We start from the raw sequence: 18,281 nt of genomic DNA, 5'->3' as shown, positions 1-18,281 counted from the left end.
GTAAGCTGCTCTGTAGATTGGTAATCGTGAATTTACTGCTCTGATCTGCACAGGTGCATGTCTGTTATATGTTTAATCGCTGTAATCATCAACGAGTTCATCAATGAGTTCTCTTTAAATATCAGCATCCATGACACCACCTTGAAACAATCGCCGACAAATATCAGCTGCTTCATTAATTATTTCAGGTGAGTTGTTTCCGACTCGTTTTCCTTCTATGAAAACTTCTAACCGCGAAACGTCATTGAAAATACTATCAGGACAAGGAATAAAACCACCTCCTAAACCCTCACCGAATGTTTTTATTTTGTAAATTGTTGTTGTTCTTCGACTTTTTCCATGAATTTCAAGTAATCGGGATCATTTAGCTCAACAGGTAATCCTCTAGAAGTAAAATATACCGCAGCAGGAAACTGCTCACGTGTTACTTTTCCAAAATAATCAGATTTTAAAAAAGACTCAGATAACCATATCTCTCAGCAATAGCAACCAAACGAGGCATTGGATACATTTGAAGATCTTTTTATAGGACGTTCGTTAAACATCTCTGCGGGATTCTTTGGTAAATCACCCCAGAATTGTTCTTGCTCTGTTTGCTGCTGTGGCCGAGGAAGTCGATAGGAGGAATCTACCTCCTGTTTTTTCTCACTTTTTTCTTTTTCTTCAGGTGTAGGAGAAACACTATGCAGAACAACAATATCAGGTTTTTTTTTTTTCTCTTCTTTTTCTTTTTTATTTTGTTCTCGCTCTTTCTCTTTCTTTTCCAGTGCTGCTTCTCGTTCTTTCTATTTTTGTTCCTGCAACATTATGTAATATTTGTCAACTCCTGATAAATATGCCTGATAAGACAAATTTTTTGTGTTTAATCGATCAATATCTTTATTTACTTTATACACTCAATCAATCCATTCATTACTACCTGTAGTTTTGACATAGTCGGATTTTAAAAAATCCTTTCTTGAATTATAAGTAGCAGCAGCAAATGCACCAAACTCGATTAGTTCTTTACTACTTTCAGCTGCTTGTTTTTCTATTTTTGCTATACCGATTCAGTAAATTTCTTCCTAAAATCAACTCCCCTTTCTACCATTTCTGGTTCTCCGACAGCACCTTCAAGTTGAGGCTGGACCGCAGCCATTTTTTAGCAGTTTCTTTTAAAACTTGAATAAGTCTTTCTTGTTTCTCACCTGTTTCCTTTTTAGGCCCCCTGATAGCAGTTAAAACATCTCCAGTAACCGCGGTAATAGGATTAAACAACTGTTCCGTTTCCGCTGCGTACTCAACTCGTGCTTCCTGTCGTGATTGCACATTTTTTTAAAGTCCTCTTTTACAGGGATTTATTTTTTAAGTGCTTCTTCTCGCTCTCTGGCTAGTCTAGCTGTGTAGGATTCCGAGTGTACCATTATTTGCTATAGCAATTTTTAATTCATAGTAGCAGGGAGGGCGACGCTCTCAACGCGTCACCGACACTATCGCGTATTTCCATAAGTTACATCGAAGAAAAAAAAAACTATCAGCCATAACAGGTAAGCCAATTTGTCGGTGACGGAGTTGTCTTACGCTGAGTATCGCATTTGTTTTTAACGATTTTTGCGATCCCCAGGAAGTCGTATTTTGCGAAAATACAGGTGAACCAATTAGAGGTTGTTTGTCCTCCCTGCTGCTACCCTACAACAACAACAACAACAACCACATTCCATTGAAAGTCATGTGCTTTGATGTCACAGTGAAAGCTATGCGTGTTGATCAACAAATACATACTACCCTATATTGTGATGATTTGACTCGATATTCTCTTTTCTTGTACCATTTTATTACCTGGCCGACATAAAAGTCCATATCCACTGACAATTTTCATCCAGAATTTCCTTAAGAGAGTTAAAGTACATAATCAATAATCAGGATTGTTTAAAGAAAATTAGTATCAAATGTTAGTACAAAAATTTATGTATAATTTAAGGTGATTAAGTGCACATACATAAACTGTATTAGTTTTGCCCGTCACCCCTGCCTTGGTATAGGCCGCCCACAAAAGATCGCGTCGCCAGATGTTTCTTGGTCGTCCCCTTCTACTTTTGCCTTGAGGGTTACATTTCAATGCCTATCTGGTAATGTTGGTTGGCGGCTTGCGTAGGGTGTGTCCTATCCAACCCCACCTTCTCTTCTTGAACTCGTCCTCTACTGGAAGCTGGGAGGTTCTCTGCAACATGTTGGTGTTGCTGATGGTGTCTGGCCAGCAGATCTGGTGAATTCTTCTGAGCCAGCTGTTGATGAAGGTCTGAACTCTCTACATAACCTGTATGACTTTTATTAAAAGACAAGCACAATAAAATTGGCTTTATAATTAGATAGGTTTGAAACCTTTGAGCAGTGACAGTTCAATACTACTGATACAAGGTAGTTATTTGTGTTAGATTTTGCTTTTAATTAGGCCGAAAGCAGTTTTCCATTGTTTCAGCTCATCTGCCATGGGGTTAGAGAATAAGTTGACATTCAATGGATGAAACTCCAATTTTTTGTTTTGCATTTTGGAAAGAATCATTTTCAAATTTTTATTTTGATATGACAACTGACAATCAGTAATAGTGTAATGAAAATTTAATCTGCTATATAAAATATTTACTTCATTGAAATTCTAACCAGTTGCCTTCTTTAAAAAATGTAGCTAGAATTACATGGTGAACAGCTTAGTTTCATTTACTGCCTGTAAACGTTACATTAGTAACAGTGTAATAACAAACATAACAATATATCGGTTTCCTGTTGCATTTGTTTTAAGATTAGGGTAGGCAGGTCATTGTTTTCCCTCAATATTATATATTTATATTTAATGCTATTTTTTGTGATTTCTTTTTTTTTACCATGGAGCTGGAAAGTGTTAGGTTTGGTAAGAAACACTGATCATCGTCTTATCGGAAACACATCTCTTTCGTTTGGAACTATGTTCTGGACCCATCGCTATTTTTTTCTTTAAGTTGTGAGTTGCAACCAAACTTAAATATATTTTTAAAAAAATATTAATCTGTGTACTCGAGATAAAACTCGATAAAACTCTAATCCACTGCATCTCATCAACAAAACCTTTCCCATGCACCCCATTCACACATATGATGAAAGTACACTGGAGTTTCATCAATGTTTTTTGATCAAGTTCTCAGCTTTTTCTCTTCTGGCCTTCACGAACTAAACAAACGATTTTATATTCTCCAAATCTATATACATTAAGATATGGGTGCATAAATTACATAACCAGAGTTCGTGGACATAGTTTGTCGTTAATAAATCGTTGATGAATAATACATTTTAACAGTACAAGGTAAGTTTCATTAATTTTCTTATCGAATAAGCATTTTGTGTATCCATTTTATTGTAACATGTGGCAGGTGGGGCAGGTAAAAAAAATTCAACACAACTTTATTTTGTTTCCTAATTCTTCGGATATATGACCTAGTTGAAAAAAGTTTCACCATATGTTCTGGGGAAGAATTTTTTATTATTTTATCATGTCCAAGGATATATGGTAAATACATCAGCAAGGAAATACGTTTGGACCAATAATCTTAAGCTTTTGTGGCATAGAGTCTCAAGAGCATTTTGTGTGTGTGTGTGTGTGTGTGTGTGTGATTTAGATTTTTAATGTAGCTTTAACAATCTTTCAGTCATATCGCTACGATGTCTGCAGTGTGGCAATTTATAGTGATGTCTAGCACTGGGGCATCATGACACAGAAATGTAGAATGAAGTCCCACCCAGTCACATTATCCTGAAACCAGGTCGACCAGTCCTAACACTAACCCCTTAACGCTGAGTGCCTAGTGAGGCAGCTGTTAGTACCATTTTTAGAAGTCTTTGATTTGATACGACTGTTGTTCGAACCCACAACCTCACCCATCCAGGACAGACGCTCTAACCACTTGGCCACCGGAGCGGTCTGAGAGCATTTTGTAGAGTTTTGAAGGTGGATTTACGTAATTCGCTGTAAGTGTTTCAGAAGATGAATGGTAATAATAAATGATGCCAATGAAATTGAAACAAGATATGCTTTTACCAGATCTCATATCTTTTATTTTTTCCTTACCTAGGCTGATGCATGGTTCAAAGAATGTGAACAGCCAACAAATTGTGTTATGATGGTTTTACAGGTGATGGAGTAGAATGGAAAGGTGATTTTATTTTATGCATTTCATAGTCATGCCTCCTTAATAAGCCATTCTGTCAAAAAATTCACTTTTAATAAACATCTTTATTCAAGAAAACTGCTCCTAATTATACTTCTTTGGCTTCTCTTAAGTGAATTGCTTTCATGTCCCATGAGTTAGTGTTTTAGCCAGGATATGTCCTTGCAGTTAGTGCTTTAGCCAGGATATGTCCTTGCAGTTAGTGCTTTAGCCAGGATATGTCCTTGCAGTTAGTGTTTTAGCCAGGGTATGTCCTTGCAGTTAGTGTTTTAGCCAGGATGTGTCCTTGCAGTTAGTCTTTTAGCCAGGATATGTCCTTGCAGTTAGTGTTTTAGCCAGGATATGTCCTTGCAGTTAGTCTTTTAGCCAGGATATGTCCTTGCAGTTAGTGTTTTAGCCAGGATGTGTCCTTGCAGTTAGTGTTTTAGCAAGGATATGTCCTTGCAGTTAGTGTTTTAGCCAGGATATGTCCCTGCAGTTAGTGTTTTAGCCAGGATGTGTCCTTGCAGGATTTAGATAAAGTAGACTCCAAGAATGTGCAGGAAGCAATCATTTAATCTCCATTTGCTCAATTGTTGTTTTTATGATATAAACACAATCCATCATGCAATCTGTTTTTTTTTATTGCACTAGTTGCCATGTTTTGACTTTTTTCCCATTTTCCTAATACCATATACAGCAAGCATTGGAACGAAAATAGTCCTATACCCAGCATATATCCCATATTTCTTGATTGCGAGATTAAGAATAATTTAACACTTTTCCGTAACATCAACTCCGGTTCTGTTTTCATATTTGAGGTTCCAATTACATATGGAGCTCCACAAAGTTTCACAAAAAGATAGATACAGAACAACTGATGACATTTTTTACACCAGTAAAAATAATTGTAGACATCATAACTATTGCACAGGATGGTAGATAAAACTACAGTAACTGAGAAAAAGGTACAACCTATGTAAATCTTCCAACAAAGAATTGTACAAAACATTATCACACCTTCAAGGTATCCAGTGAAAACTCTAACTTGGGAAAGACTAATGATTAGCAGCATCATAGAGAGAGACTACTCCTATGGTAAATCTGTCTGTTTATTTGGATTGTCATGAATTATCATTTGAAAATGGTCCTAATGAATTATATCCCATTTTATTTTAATTTTGGCACATGTCTCATCCATTTTGCCTACTTTATCAATTGTAGGGTACCATTTCTTGCTTTTGTATTAATCTAACTATAACAGTTACTGTTGAGTTTGAATATCGCTTTATAAACCGTTCATTAAATATTTTTGATATAATAAATTGTCAAAAAGTTATTTCATATAAAGCAGACCTGCCAAGCATACTGAAAAGATCGAGAAATTCCCGATTTATGGACATCTCTCCTGATTCCCATATTTTTAAGATGAAATCCTGATTTTTCAACTCCCTGAGAAAAAAATACCTTATTTGTTTATACAGAAACATCATTTTCCATTTCCCTGTTTCTTTTTCTGGCTTTTCTGTGTCTGCTATGTTTTTTTAGTACTTTACCATATCTGTCTTGATTTCGGTTTTCATCCGCCAATACAAAGAGATTTGATCACAAAGAGATGGTTTGCTTTATCTGACTCCTCAGCAAATCTCAGCATCATTATGGATAAATTTCTCAGCAAGGAGTGAAAAAAGATGGAAAGGAAGTAACTGATGACTTTTTACCAGCCAAGAAAAAGAAATGGGATCAAAAATATAGGAATGTTTGGGAGAAGCAGTTTGTTTTCATTCGTCCATCGACTTGTCAGGTTTATAATGCATTCTGCCAAATCTGCAACATACAATGGACTGAAATAACACAAGTAAACATCTTTATCATGAAATGTACACCTTACTCTTGTACCCCCTCAATTTTTACCCTGTCTCCTGATTTTTAATGGTGATCTGGGGGCAAAATTCCTGATTTGATTTTTTCAGTGTTGGCAGGTCTGATAAAAGACATAAACTTTTATTAGGCTTTCATTTAAAATACAAGATGTGAGGCATTGTTTTCAATTTAGAAACGATGCCAAAAGTATTTCAATACAAAATCTCGCTTGAGATTTATATAATCATTATTATTATTTTTTAAATTGATGATAAATTTTATTTCAGCACCTGATCACATGAGTGCTTTTGCTGATAGTCCTATCGTGGTGGACAATTCAAAGAGGTTTCTTTGGGTCGGCTGTACATGCCCAGTCAATGAAATGGTTAGTTATCATAAATATTTTTACCATACACAGTTACTTTAAAGATATAAGAAAATCATGCAAATGATGTTTAAAATATTGGCTGTAATTTAGTTTTCTTCATTATAATATTAGAAACTTGATTGCTCTGCACTAGGCATGACTGCCATTTAATCCATCATAGTGATATAGCTATTTTTGTAATCGGTAGGTTGAGAGTTTCATATTTTTTTAATGATGGATTGGTGCAGATGTTTTTTGCTGGTTATTGTCAAAGCTGAGTACAAAGATTGATGCTGAACAAGTTTAACAGTGCTTAAATGTTCCTTTTGTTCTGTCATGTTAATAGTATTTCATACAGTAAGAATTGTCTGGTACAGCACTTACCAAACATTTTTAATATATGTCATAGATGTTGCAAGAGAAACTGATGAGCCTCTGCCATATGCAGATTCATCGATGTACAGTTGGGACATCCTTGTTTTCCTAATACCAGCAATACGCAGGAAGAATGGCATTTATGGTGAGTATAAGGATATGTATTTCAAAATCCTGGAATACATTTATGTGGTGATCAAAGAATAGAGGGAAAGCCCAGATGTATACAGCATAGATGTGTTTTATGTGTGTGATTGGTCCTCTTTTTGGCCATAAGAAAGCATTTTTTTCTGTCATTCAGAAGTTATTAATGACAAATATGCATATCGTTAGGTGGTGACATATTGACATTTTTGGAGGGGAAAAAGTAATAAAAATTTATTATAATCAACCCTGCAGTGCTCAAAGAAGAAAAAATCACAAGCCCTGACCGAATTTCCACAAGCCTGAACTCTAATTTCCATATACCCAAAACTTCCCATTTTTAATATTTTTTGTTACACAAAAATTGCAATTGCTACAGTTCAAATATAAATTAGATAGTGGGTTTGTAGGTAATGCAGGTGTAGTTAGTGTTCACCACTACACTCGCTAGAGACTAGATTGTCCTGGTGTTCAAACTTCTCTGTTGGTTTCTCTTATACAATCATGGTCAGAACCAATTTGACATATGTCAATATGTTTAAAGTATGTGCATAGAATTACTCTCCTTCCTTATTTGTTTTTTTTTTTGTTTTTTTCTTAGCATGTTTCACAAACTAAAACTCCCTCTGCGAATTCTTAAATTTATTTTTGTTGGGCTTTGCTGATACTATTGATAACTAATTTCTTTTTAAATCAACTTCAGATATGAATCACACTTAAATACTATTCTGAGAGTTGAAATGATGATGGTTGGCATTTTATATGTGCAGTAAAATCTGACTTCCAAGAAATGTTGCCACTAGTCACAAACATATAAAGAACCTGTAATACATATGGCTTAAACATTTTCATTTAAAGCGGTGATACACATTACCTTTTGTTATATTATATGCATCCAGCATCTCATTGATTTACCTACTGCGTTGTTCCATGTCCTGAGTAATGAGCATACCTATTCACATCTCACAATGGTCTCACCCAGTGCAGTGTTCAAACACATCTCACAAGCTATTGTCAGCCAGTTAAGCAATGTATGAAATGGTGGTTTATAAACCTGACCTCTTAGCCTTTTAATTACCGCAGTTTAAACTGCCCAAAGGATAGTTTTACATCGGCACCAATTATGAATGTTTACTGTTTTTATATGCTACTTGTAATGGGCATATACTGAGAGTTGTAGGTTTTTTTCCTTATTTTGTTTCCAAAGATTACTGAAAATTGTTTTCTCAAAACACAACAGTGTTGGGCGTTTGGGACTAAAAATCTTGTTTTTAGCATGACATGCCATGTAACAATTAGATTAAAATGAGATCTACACTTCACATAGGACAGCAGTGATCTGATTTTAATCTTTGTGGCAGGTATGTCAGCATCTTGAAAATACATTTCTGCATTTCATCATTGCAGTCAAATTTTTCTTTGACAAATTTGATATAAAAACAATTTACAACCCCAATGTGCACCATTTTTATAAAACTGGACAGATCTGATCTGATATTAAAGGGGCCTCAGGCATCAGACTATGAGATTTGTTTAGCACTGCCTTTAAAAAATGTCATCATGGTGATTTTTTTAATCTTAAATTTTTACAGGAAAAGCAGCATATATGCCAGAAAATCAACCTTATTGGTGACCAAGAGATGTTTGCTTTTCCTCTCCAAACAGCGATACCCAAGGTAATCCTGATTTTCCTTTTGCATTGCCATCATTGCTTTGTTCAAGAATTCCTTCATTTATTGTACCCATCAGTCAAGCACATGTTAAAGATAGATTTCAATGTTTTAAATTTCATTGTAGATGTATCATCCTCTTACTTAAGAAATTTCCTGTTGTTCTGTAGGTGAGAGCAATTTGTTTTGCATCACCATATCATTAAAGCCTAATTTGGTTGTTTTAACCCTTTACCTCATAGAGCATAGTGACAAAGTGCAGCTCGCTATAAATAAAATACATGTTACCTAGTCGACCACATACGCATAGGCCTGCCTGTGAACTGTTAAGCAATGTAGTGTATGCTACGTTTAGCAGCAATTTTAACCATTTTACATTTTTGGTACACATCTATTATATCTGGAACAGTTTAAGAGTAAAGTCCGATTTTTATAGCTGTGCAATTATTTATCACGGAAGAATTTGTTATGTGCTTTAAAATCTGGAGATAACTCGTTCACCGTCATGTCAGTGAGGCCGTGTGACCAACCGTAGCTGCCATTTCTCATACTCGAAATTTACAAGTTTTTCGTCTGTGTCTACATCACTAAGTCATCTAAATTGAATAATTTATAAAAACTAATTGCAGCCTATATCAATATCAGAGCCTTTACCTAGGTTATTGCATCTTTCATAATTGTGATTCTAATCATGAAAACTTCGTAAGTACTGAATGAAATCCGCGACCGCCATTTTGGAGAGTGGAGATTACGACCCAGTTACTTTAAATAGCAGATATCGACCAGTACATAAACAGTGACCACATGATCTTACATAATTGTCATTCGCAGAAATGAATGTAGTATCTAATAAGGGGTTTTCCCCGAAGGTGGCGCTACGAAAACCGGCTTAAAATGGATGATGTTTACAGCCGACGTCAAAAAGTGCTTCCATGGGACTTTTGTAGAAGCGTCAAAAGGCGCTTCGATGCGACTTTTGTAGAGGCGTCCAAAGATGGTTGTATGAAGTAAAGGGTTAAGAGAAAAAGATGCTATAAACTTTTTTTATTGAAACGTATACATTGTAATATTGCAAACATGGATATCAAATTGTGACTATCTTCCTTCTTGAATTTCCAGACTTTTTCCAGAATTGGTTGAAAATGTAAGAAAAAATTTCTGTTTCATTATCGCTGGCAATAGCTATCAGGCTGTAATGGTATTGGCTGTGATTTATTTATTACAGTTATCGTACTTTGTGTTTACAGTATGCATATACATTGTGTCAGTATGTTGTTATAGTGTATTTCCAATAAACATGTTGCTGTTTCTAGAGAATAAGCGACTTAGTGTTGGAGAGATGCGAATGGTTCTGAAGTCATTTTTACAACAATGCAGAAATGAATACACTATGTTTGTATACTTTTTTCCTTTTATTTCTCGTTCCTTAGTATTAGTTGATTTTGAATGCCAGCATGATTAACAAGCTATAGTCAGAATTAGACTCATTCTTTTGTAATGGAAATATTTTTTTTTGTATTAATTATTTCATTTATTGATTATTTTCTTTCTTCTTTACTGATAAATTTATGATATAGTGATAAATTTTAAATTTTTACAAGAGAAAGGTAATATTTTAGTTTTTATTCAAATTTCACTTAACCATTCATATCCAAGCAATATTTATCTATTCAGAAGTATATATAATGTCTTAATTTACTAAAGCAAATGATTGACAGCTATTATCCAGTTGAATTTTGTCTTCACATTGAATAGACCCATTAAATCTAGAAACGTACTTTTGTCCAGTCAGTATGCATTGCAAATTTTTTTTTTTTTAATCTTTTTTTTTTTTTTTTTTTTTTTTTTTTAAATGGTTGCCACCTCATGAACTGGTTATAAACAAATATCTTTATAATTCATAGCTCAAAGTTGAAATAGCTACAGATATTGAAATGTTTCATCCCAAGGTTCTTGGAGATTTTAATACCAAGTGGTTCCAGTCAGTTAACTTGCCTAAAGATGACGAGTTTTTATAATAATTGTCTAAAGTTTATATTTTATCCTGTTATTGAAATATATGGATTCAGGTCCATGATAAATAGTGCTTATCTCCTGTTTCAAGTTCAGAAGGGACTTTTCACAATTAAGTGAGTAAACTGTGATCAAATTACTTCCGGAGACAGTACTTACCAAGTAGTTATGATAAGAAAGTTTAATTTAACATTGCATGTATGTACAAATTAAGTTTCAGTAGTTTCTGATTCATAATAACAAATAATAATCAGTAAATACTGGCTGTCATGTATAGCATATCATATGCTGAAAAATGGCACTAAACCCACAACAATAGTGATTCGACTTCACTGTACAGACTCTTCATTGAATTTTTATATTATATTGAGAAAGCAATGTCAAAAGTGTATCTATATAATCTATTATAGAGATGTTCAGGTCTCCTTAGCTCGCACAATATCAGATTTAAAAATGATATCATGAATGAATGCATGTTAATTACAATGACATAAGATTGCATGTGCATGATAAAACTTAAGAATTTTTATCAGATTGGTATATATGTGTCTACCTAGTAGTGTTGATTACACTGGTCAACAGTGAAATCATTACTGACTTGAAAAGGCCCTAATCTGTAGTATTTTGGTGTGCCAAACACGAATATAACCGTGAAAAATTTGTATTGGCTCTCGTTTTGAAGATATTCATATACCTCATTTTCTATGTTTCACTGTGTAAATTTCTCCAGTAGGACTGCAGCAACATCCGGAATAATGATGTAACATTGCATAATACCATCATGCTCACATCATCCACAGTTGATTGCATCATTTTCTGATGCAATGCAATACTAATGCCATGCGGCTGCTGAAGTAAGTTGACGTCAGCAGTGTACTATACATGTGTAGGCCTATTATACTAATGCCAGGCGGCTGCTGAAGCTGACGTAAGCAGTGTACTATATAAAGCCCAATCAGATAGGTTCAGCATTTAAAATATTTTAGACGTTGTGCGAGACAGTTCAAGCTACTGTTACATAAAACTTATTATTTTATCCATTTACGTACAATAAAGAACAGTAATGCCTCGAAAGTGTGTTAATACCGCGGACAATTTTTGCTATATTTGTGGGGAAGTGACATTTGCCAACCAGAAGAAAAGTATCAATTCTCAAGTGAAGAAGGCATATCATCTTTACTTCGGATGCAAGGTTGGTGACCAAGACAAGCCTTGGGCTCCGCATATATGCTGTGCTACATGTACAACACAGCTTTCACAGTGGTTGAATTGCAAAAGGTCATCAATGCCGTTTGCAGTCCCAATGGTGTGGAGAGAGCCAAGCAACCACCTAAATGACTGTTACTTCTGCTTGGTTCCTCCTCTTTCCGGCGGAATAACGAAGCGAAAGAAGTCGAGAATAGTCTACCCAAACATTCCGTCTGCATTGAGACCAGTTCCACATGGTGAGGGACTTCCTATTCCAGAACCTCCAGCAGAATATTCTCTTGATTCATCTGACGAAGACAAAGGTGAGTCGACCTGTTCTTCTCCTGGTCCATCAGCATGCAGTGATCCAGATTTTCACTGTGGTGCATCATCAACCCCACACAGAATAACACAGGAAGAACTAAATGACCTGATTCGTGATTTGGACTTATCAAAGAACAAGGCAGAATTGCTAGGATCAAGACTCCAACAATGGAATCTTCTAGAAGAAGATGTCACAATTACTGCATATCGAAAGCGCCACCAGCAATTGGAGCCTTTCTTCAGAAAGGAAAGTAATCTGATATTCTGTTCCGATATTGAGGGCCTCATGAATGCTTTAAAAATCACTCATGACCCACAAGAATGGAGACTATTTGTGGACTCTTCGAAACTGAGTCTCAAGGCTGTGCTTTTGCACAATGGAAACATTCTTCCATCTATTCCAGTAGCGTATGCTGTCCACATGAAAGAGACATACGATAACTTAAGGCAGCTACTGAATTCCATTGAGTATAACAAGTACAGCTGGCACCTCTGTGGTGATTTGAAGGTAGTTGCCTTTTAATGGGACTGCAGCAAGGATATACAAAATACATGTGTTTCTTATGCGAGTGGGATAGCCGACCAAGGGAAATGCACTACATGAGGAAGGAATGGACTCACAGGCAGAATGTAGCCATTGGAGAGAAGAATATCCAACACCTAGCTCTGGTTGAGGCTCAGAAAATCTTGCTACCACCCCTTCACATCAAACTAGGTTTGATGAAGAACTTCGTGAAAGCCATTGACCGGACTTTGCCAGCATTCCGATACCTGCAGAAAAATTCCCTCGACTCAGCGAAGCAAAGATTAAAGAGGGAGTTTTTGTGGGTCCTCAGATTCGAGAGCTTTTCAAAGATGACCGGTTCAACAACTTGCTGGAAGGTGACGCGAAACAAGCATGGAATGCTTTTCGCCTAGTTTCTACAAACTTCCTCGGAAATGTTAGGGCAGAAAACTATAAGGAACTAGTAGAAGACATGTTGATGAAGTATAAGAAACTTGGCTGCAATATGTCTCTAAAGATTCACTTCCTTCATTCCCATTTGGATTTCTTTCCTAGCAACTGTGGTATTGTTAGTGATGAACACGGCGAACGTTTTCATCAAGATATCGCAACAATGGAACAAAGATACCAGGGAAAATGGTCCACTACAATGCTGGCTGACTACTGCTGGACACTCCTCAGAGATGCTCCCGAACAGCTGTACAAGAGACAGGCGAAGAAATCTAAGATGTAGTCAATGACTTGATTTTTTATAGGTAGGCTATTACAGTTGACCTTTTACTATTGGAATGCATTTCGTTATGTAAACATTAATTTCTTGCAGATTACAAAAAAACTAGAGCCAATTTTGCAATTTGACTGTCATATTCGTGTTCAGCACATAAAAATTGATAAGAATTGACTAATTTTATTTCAGTAACATGACTTTTGTAAAAATTTGTTGTCCAGTGTTAGTGGACATATCCCGATGTCTCGATCCTCAGTGGGTTAATGTAACATTAACATTAGGATATTAAGAAAACCTAGTGACACTTATTCCTCCATTTTGCTAATGGATTAATGAGTATGTAGGAAACAAATAGCTGCATGATATTTGATGTTTCCAAGCCAGAAATCTTTACAAGATTCAAAGAAATTATATTTATTTAAGTGGAAATGTATCTTCAAAGCATGATCAGTTAGCCTTGTCGTATGGCCAATTGCAGTATCAAGGCTTGGGCCGTATTTAATTGTTACCCTTGTATATGATTTTTAAAAAAAATATTAATCTTAAGAGTTGCCTGGTACTCAGAATAGCAAATTCTTCAAGTGTATTATTTGTATTTACTATTAGTACTTTCAGGAACAAGTTTATTTCAGAGCACTGTTTGAATATTGGCATGCTAATGTTTCAGTTCTTAGATTCACTAATGTGTTGCAGCATGTTTAAATAAATCAGATGATGAACAATAAAAATAAATAAGATGTTGGCAGCTTAAAATATAATATACACGAGAGTACAAAGTGCAAGAAAGAAAGTCAATTAAATTCCAGCATCAGGATGATGGTTTAATAAAGAATTTCTAATTAAACATTTGGTGTGATATGCAGGTGTTAATATTATAGGAACAGCTGAATATATATGACATAATTCCATATATATATTGTCTGTATCATAAAAATTATTATATATACTAGTGGTAGCAAAGCGTTTTCCCATGTAACTTATTGGACCCTGTCTGTGTGTATGTTGTGAATTTATTCAAGCTTAAAGTTCCTTCACATTTATATTACTGATGCCACCAATAGGAAAAATAGACAGACCATTACACAACTTTATCGGAAAATCAAAAACATTTCAAAATGTATATTGAAAACATTCCATGAGTTCCAATGTGTTGTTTGTTACTATGGTCATATCAGACAGGTTAGTGATAACCAGTCCGCTTTAGCCATTTTCTTTAAAGTTTACCACATATTTAAATGCCATGTAGGGTATCACACCTTCCAGCTCTTATCATTTTGCAGTTAGTGTTACGAAAATTAACCTTAAAATATGGACTTAGGGCATAAACGCAAAAACTACGGAAAATGATCAGTACCAAAAAATCCGGAACATTTGTTCATCTGTGTTTGATTTGGATCAGGGTTTCGTATTAGAATTAGTGAAATTATTCAGCTAACCTGACTAACTTTACAGATGATCAAAATGTTAATTTTAGTATTTTTTTTAAATATGACGTCCGTCAAGACAAAAGCCTCTTAAAAAGTGTTAATAATCAACACCGAAGAATAAAATGGATTATTCAGATTATTGTGAATTAAAAGCTGGAATGGACACAATTGTGTTGATTGGACATCACATGCCAATTTGAATATCAATTGTGGCAAGAGATGTGATTGTCGTCATGTGAAATGGAAAAAGATAAAAATTAGGTCAAGTTGAGAGATAGCCACAAGCCATTGAGCTGCATAGGGTTTAGAACTTGAGTATGTGCAACTGTACTAGTAGCAACTAAACTCTGTGTTTACATTATAAACTTTTCAGCTGAATATAATGTTTATTTTCGCTGCATGTTTCAAATGCTTAACTTTTAGTTGCGTTTTTGAGCTTTACAGTAACAGCTTTTGATATTGTTTTACACCGTACTGAAAACTGGTCAAACTTAAGGAAAAATCTATTGCCTTACTGAGATGGACTTTTCAGGGCTGGCAGGTCTGCGGTATTGACTTTTATTTTATTTCTTTTATATTAAAGTAATCCATAATTACTTCCAGTTATGGCTTATAAGTTGTCAAAGTCTAAGAATGTATTATTTTGTTTAAATAGTAGATTGACAATCAGCTATTCTTTTATTTATAGTGCACATGAATGATAACGAGGCTGCCACGTGTCAGGGTAACATGGTAGAAGACGATGGAGAGATGGAGCATCCAGCTCTCTCCCATCATATCCACCTGGAGAAAGATCAAGTTGAGCAGTTACCTGTCAGGGCCACCAGGAGGAAGAAGCTGATGTTGTGAATCGTTATGTGGAATAGGTCATTCAGCTACCATCATATGTCCTAGTATCTGACAATGGAACTTTCAAATTTCAGTAACTGTGTGCGTACAGAATTCAGGACGTTTAATGAGAATATGTCTGTTCCATAAACTAATATTGAAATCAGTTTTCATTTTTACTGTATCTTTTCAGATAGTGTCTAATGGACATTTGCTATTTCCTTTCGAACACTAACAATTTTCAAACAATACAAGACTTTAACATGTTTTCAATATTTGGGGACTGAATGTTATGAATCTTGATGTGTACAGATTGGTTGTGATCAATGTGGAGACATGTCTGGATTCATTGCCAGTGTATGAGAAACAATGATTCTTATAATGCTGCTTATGCAAGTAGATATGTTTGTGTATTTTGTCAAATTTAATTTAACAGACTTAAAAGTTTAATTTTGTTGTTGAGTGTATTGTGGTATAAGCTGTCATTGGCAACATCACATAGCAAACAATATCCAGATGTCATAGAGTAAGCTGTGTGATTTGGCAGTTGTCATTTTTTTATGCCAGTGAAAAATCAAAAACAGTGCCTCACGCTTTTAAGCTAGTTTCGTAATCAGTTTATTACAAGCAGTAAATCACTGTTGTTCACTGCCAACTAAGATTTAATTTCATTGTGTGCAAGACAGTTTTTAATTACAAATTATTCATAATAGTTGATGAACCGAATACACGTTATGCTTTACTTTGAAAACTGATAAATGCTTTTGCTATAAGAAGTACAGCTTGGTTGCTGACTTCATTGTTGTCATAATGGACTGACCACACCGGTGACCTAGTGGTTAGAGCGTCCACCTCGGAAGCGGGACGTTGTGGGTTCGAACCCTGGCCGAGTCATACCAAAGACTTACACAAATGGTACTAACAGCTGCCTCGCTAGGCACTCAGCATTAAGAGGTTAGTGTTAGGACTGGTCGGCCTAGTTTCAGGATAATGTCACTGGGTGGGACATCATGCTACATATCCGCTGCATGATTCCCCAGTGCTAGACATGATTATAAACTGCCATACTGCAGACATAGTAGTGATATGACTGAAATATTGTTAAAGCTGCATTACAAATCATAATCACACACACACTCATAATGGACTCCTTGTCAGACATTGTCATTGGTTAGTTGAAAACCATCTGTCACTGAAAAGATACTCATATCGACCTGATTATAATGTATACAATGTCAAATGTCATAACATGGATATGGAGTATAAGCTTTCTTATATTAATAGAAAATGTGTACCGTATATACTCGCATATAAGCCAAATAATTTAAGAATAAATAAAGGCCTGGAAGAAGTGGGTTCGGCTTATCTGCAGGCCAATGTGTAAACTTAACAGTTTTTAGGTCTTTTGTTGACTAATGTAATGGCTGTTAATCTTGGGACACGAAACAATAATTTGTTCCATGTCCTACGACATATGCATGTAAAAAAAAAATGTAACTTTCGGTGACCCAACAATTATTAAACTGTTATAAAGTACTATGATTGTTTTGTTATTATTTTGCATGTGCATATTTTCTGATTTCTCAAACACAAAGTTAAATAAAGGTAAATACAGACTTTATAATTTGCAGGCCGGTTGAGTTTACCAGGGAGACCATACTGAACTATAATGTACAATACTTACACAGTACAAAGCATGCATAGCATCACTTAAATCCTTACTTATTCCCAAACATAGATGCAGATTTTGCTTTATTCATTGTTTCGACCAAATTGCATTCTTCCAGATAATATTTCAGCTAGTCCTTAATATCTGTTCACGAGTTTCTCATTTTCAGTGATATAAGCGATCCTACAAATTGAGGTAATATTTTTGAAAAGATATGCACGTTTATTTGTACAAGGCACAGAACCATCATAATTTACATATTCACGAAGAGTGGTAATAATAAAGGCTAACATAGTCATAGAGATCAACTAAGATCAACATCAATTAATTTTAGTTTTGTGTTTTATCTGAACAAACATTACATTCCACCTCCTATGTTGATAGTCAGCAAATTTGTCTTTCTTTTTGCGACAGCAGTACAGGCCACTTAATCATTAAAACCCTGAAACTGGCTTGTGATAAGAAGGAATTTTGACCAGTAACAATACCAGTTTGACATTGGTATATACGGTATAAAAATGCCAGGTGTTCACTCGTGCAAGTTTCTTTCGTGGGATGGAGCTATAACATATGGAGTTGCATTATTTTTTGTGATCATTATTGAAATTTTAAGTAATTGTGGACGATTTTATTGTTATGGTTTATCTTTTTGTTCAGGTCTATCTTTTTTAATTTTTGTATTATTGTTGAGGTAAAAATAATTTATGTGAATAATGTTTAAACTTAACATTCTATTTAGTGAAGAAGTGAATGCTTTATAATAAAATAATTATTTCATCACAACAATAATTAACAGGTGATACAACAGAACATGTAGGACTTTCTTGTTTAGAAGAAATTAAAATAGACAACAATGTAATAATCAGGAGTTCTCTACAAAAATCGAAAGATATTATGAAATTGTGAGGTAGGCGTTGAGCAACCCCTAAAATTGGGAGTTTTTTTCCCTCCCAGCATGAAAGTTGAGAGGTATGGTCTAAGGTCGCTTACATCAAAGCAAACTACAGCTCAGCTTTTATGGTAT

The 18,281-nt window shown here is 35.1% G+C and overlaps 1 long non-coding RNA gene across 1 annotated transcript; it reads left to right on the top strand.

The window, feature by feature from the left end:
• The first annotated feature begins 1,295 nt into the window (after positions 1–1,295).
• On the top strand, positions 1,296–17,124 carry LOC149774830 (uncharacterized). Its single transcript, XR_016416692.1, has 5 exons — positions 1,296–1,526; positions 6,308–6,405; positions 6,797–6,907; positions 8,499–8,582; positions 15,449–17,124. It is a non-coding gene; the product is annotated as an uncharacterized LOC149774830 (long non-coding RNA).
• The last annotated feature ends 1,157 nt before the right edge of the window (positions 17,125–18,281 follow it).

The sequence above is a fragment of the Sinohyriopsis cumingii genome, unplaced genomic scaffold (genome assembly GCF_028554795.1).
Source record: "Sinohyriopsis cumingii isolate HCF-2022 unplaced genomic scaffold, ASM2855479v2 utg000127l, whole genome shotgun sequence".
NCBI lineage: Eukaryota > Metazoa > Mollusca > Bivalvia > Unionida > Unionidae > Sinohyriopsis > Sinohyriopsis cumingii.
The sequence above is the reverse complement of the archived record's forward strand: the minus strand, read 5'-3'. Positions and strand labels throughout refer to the sequence as shown.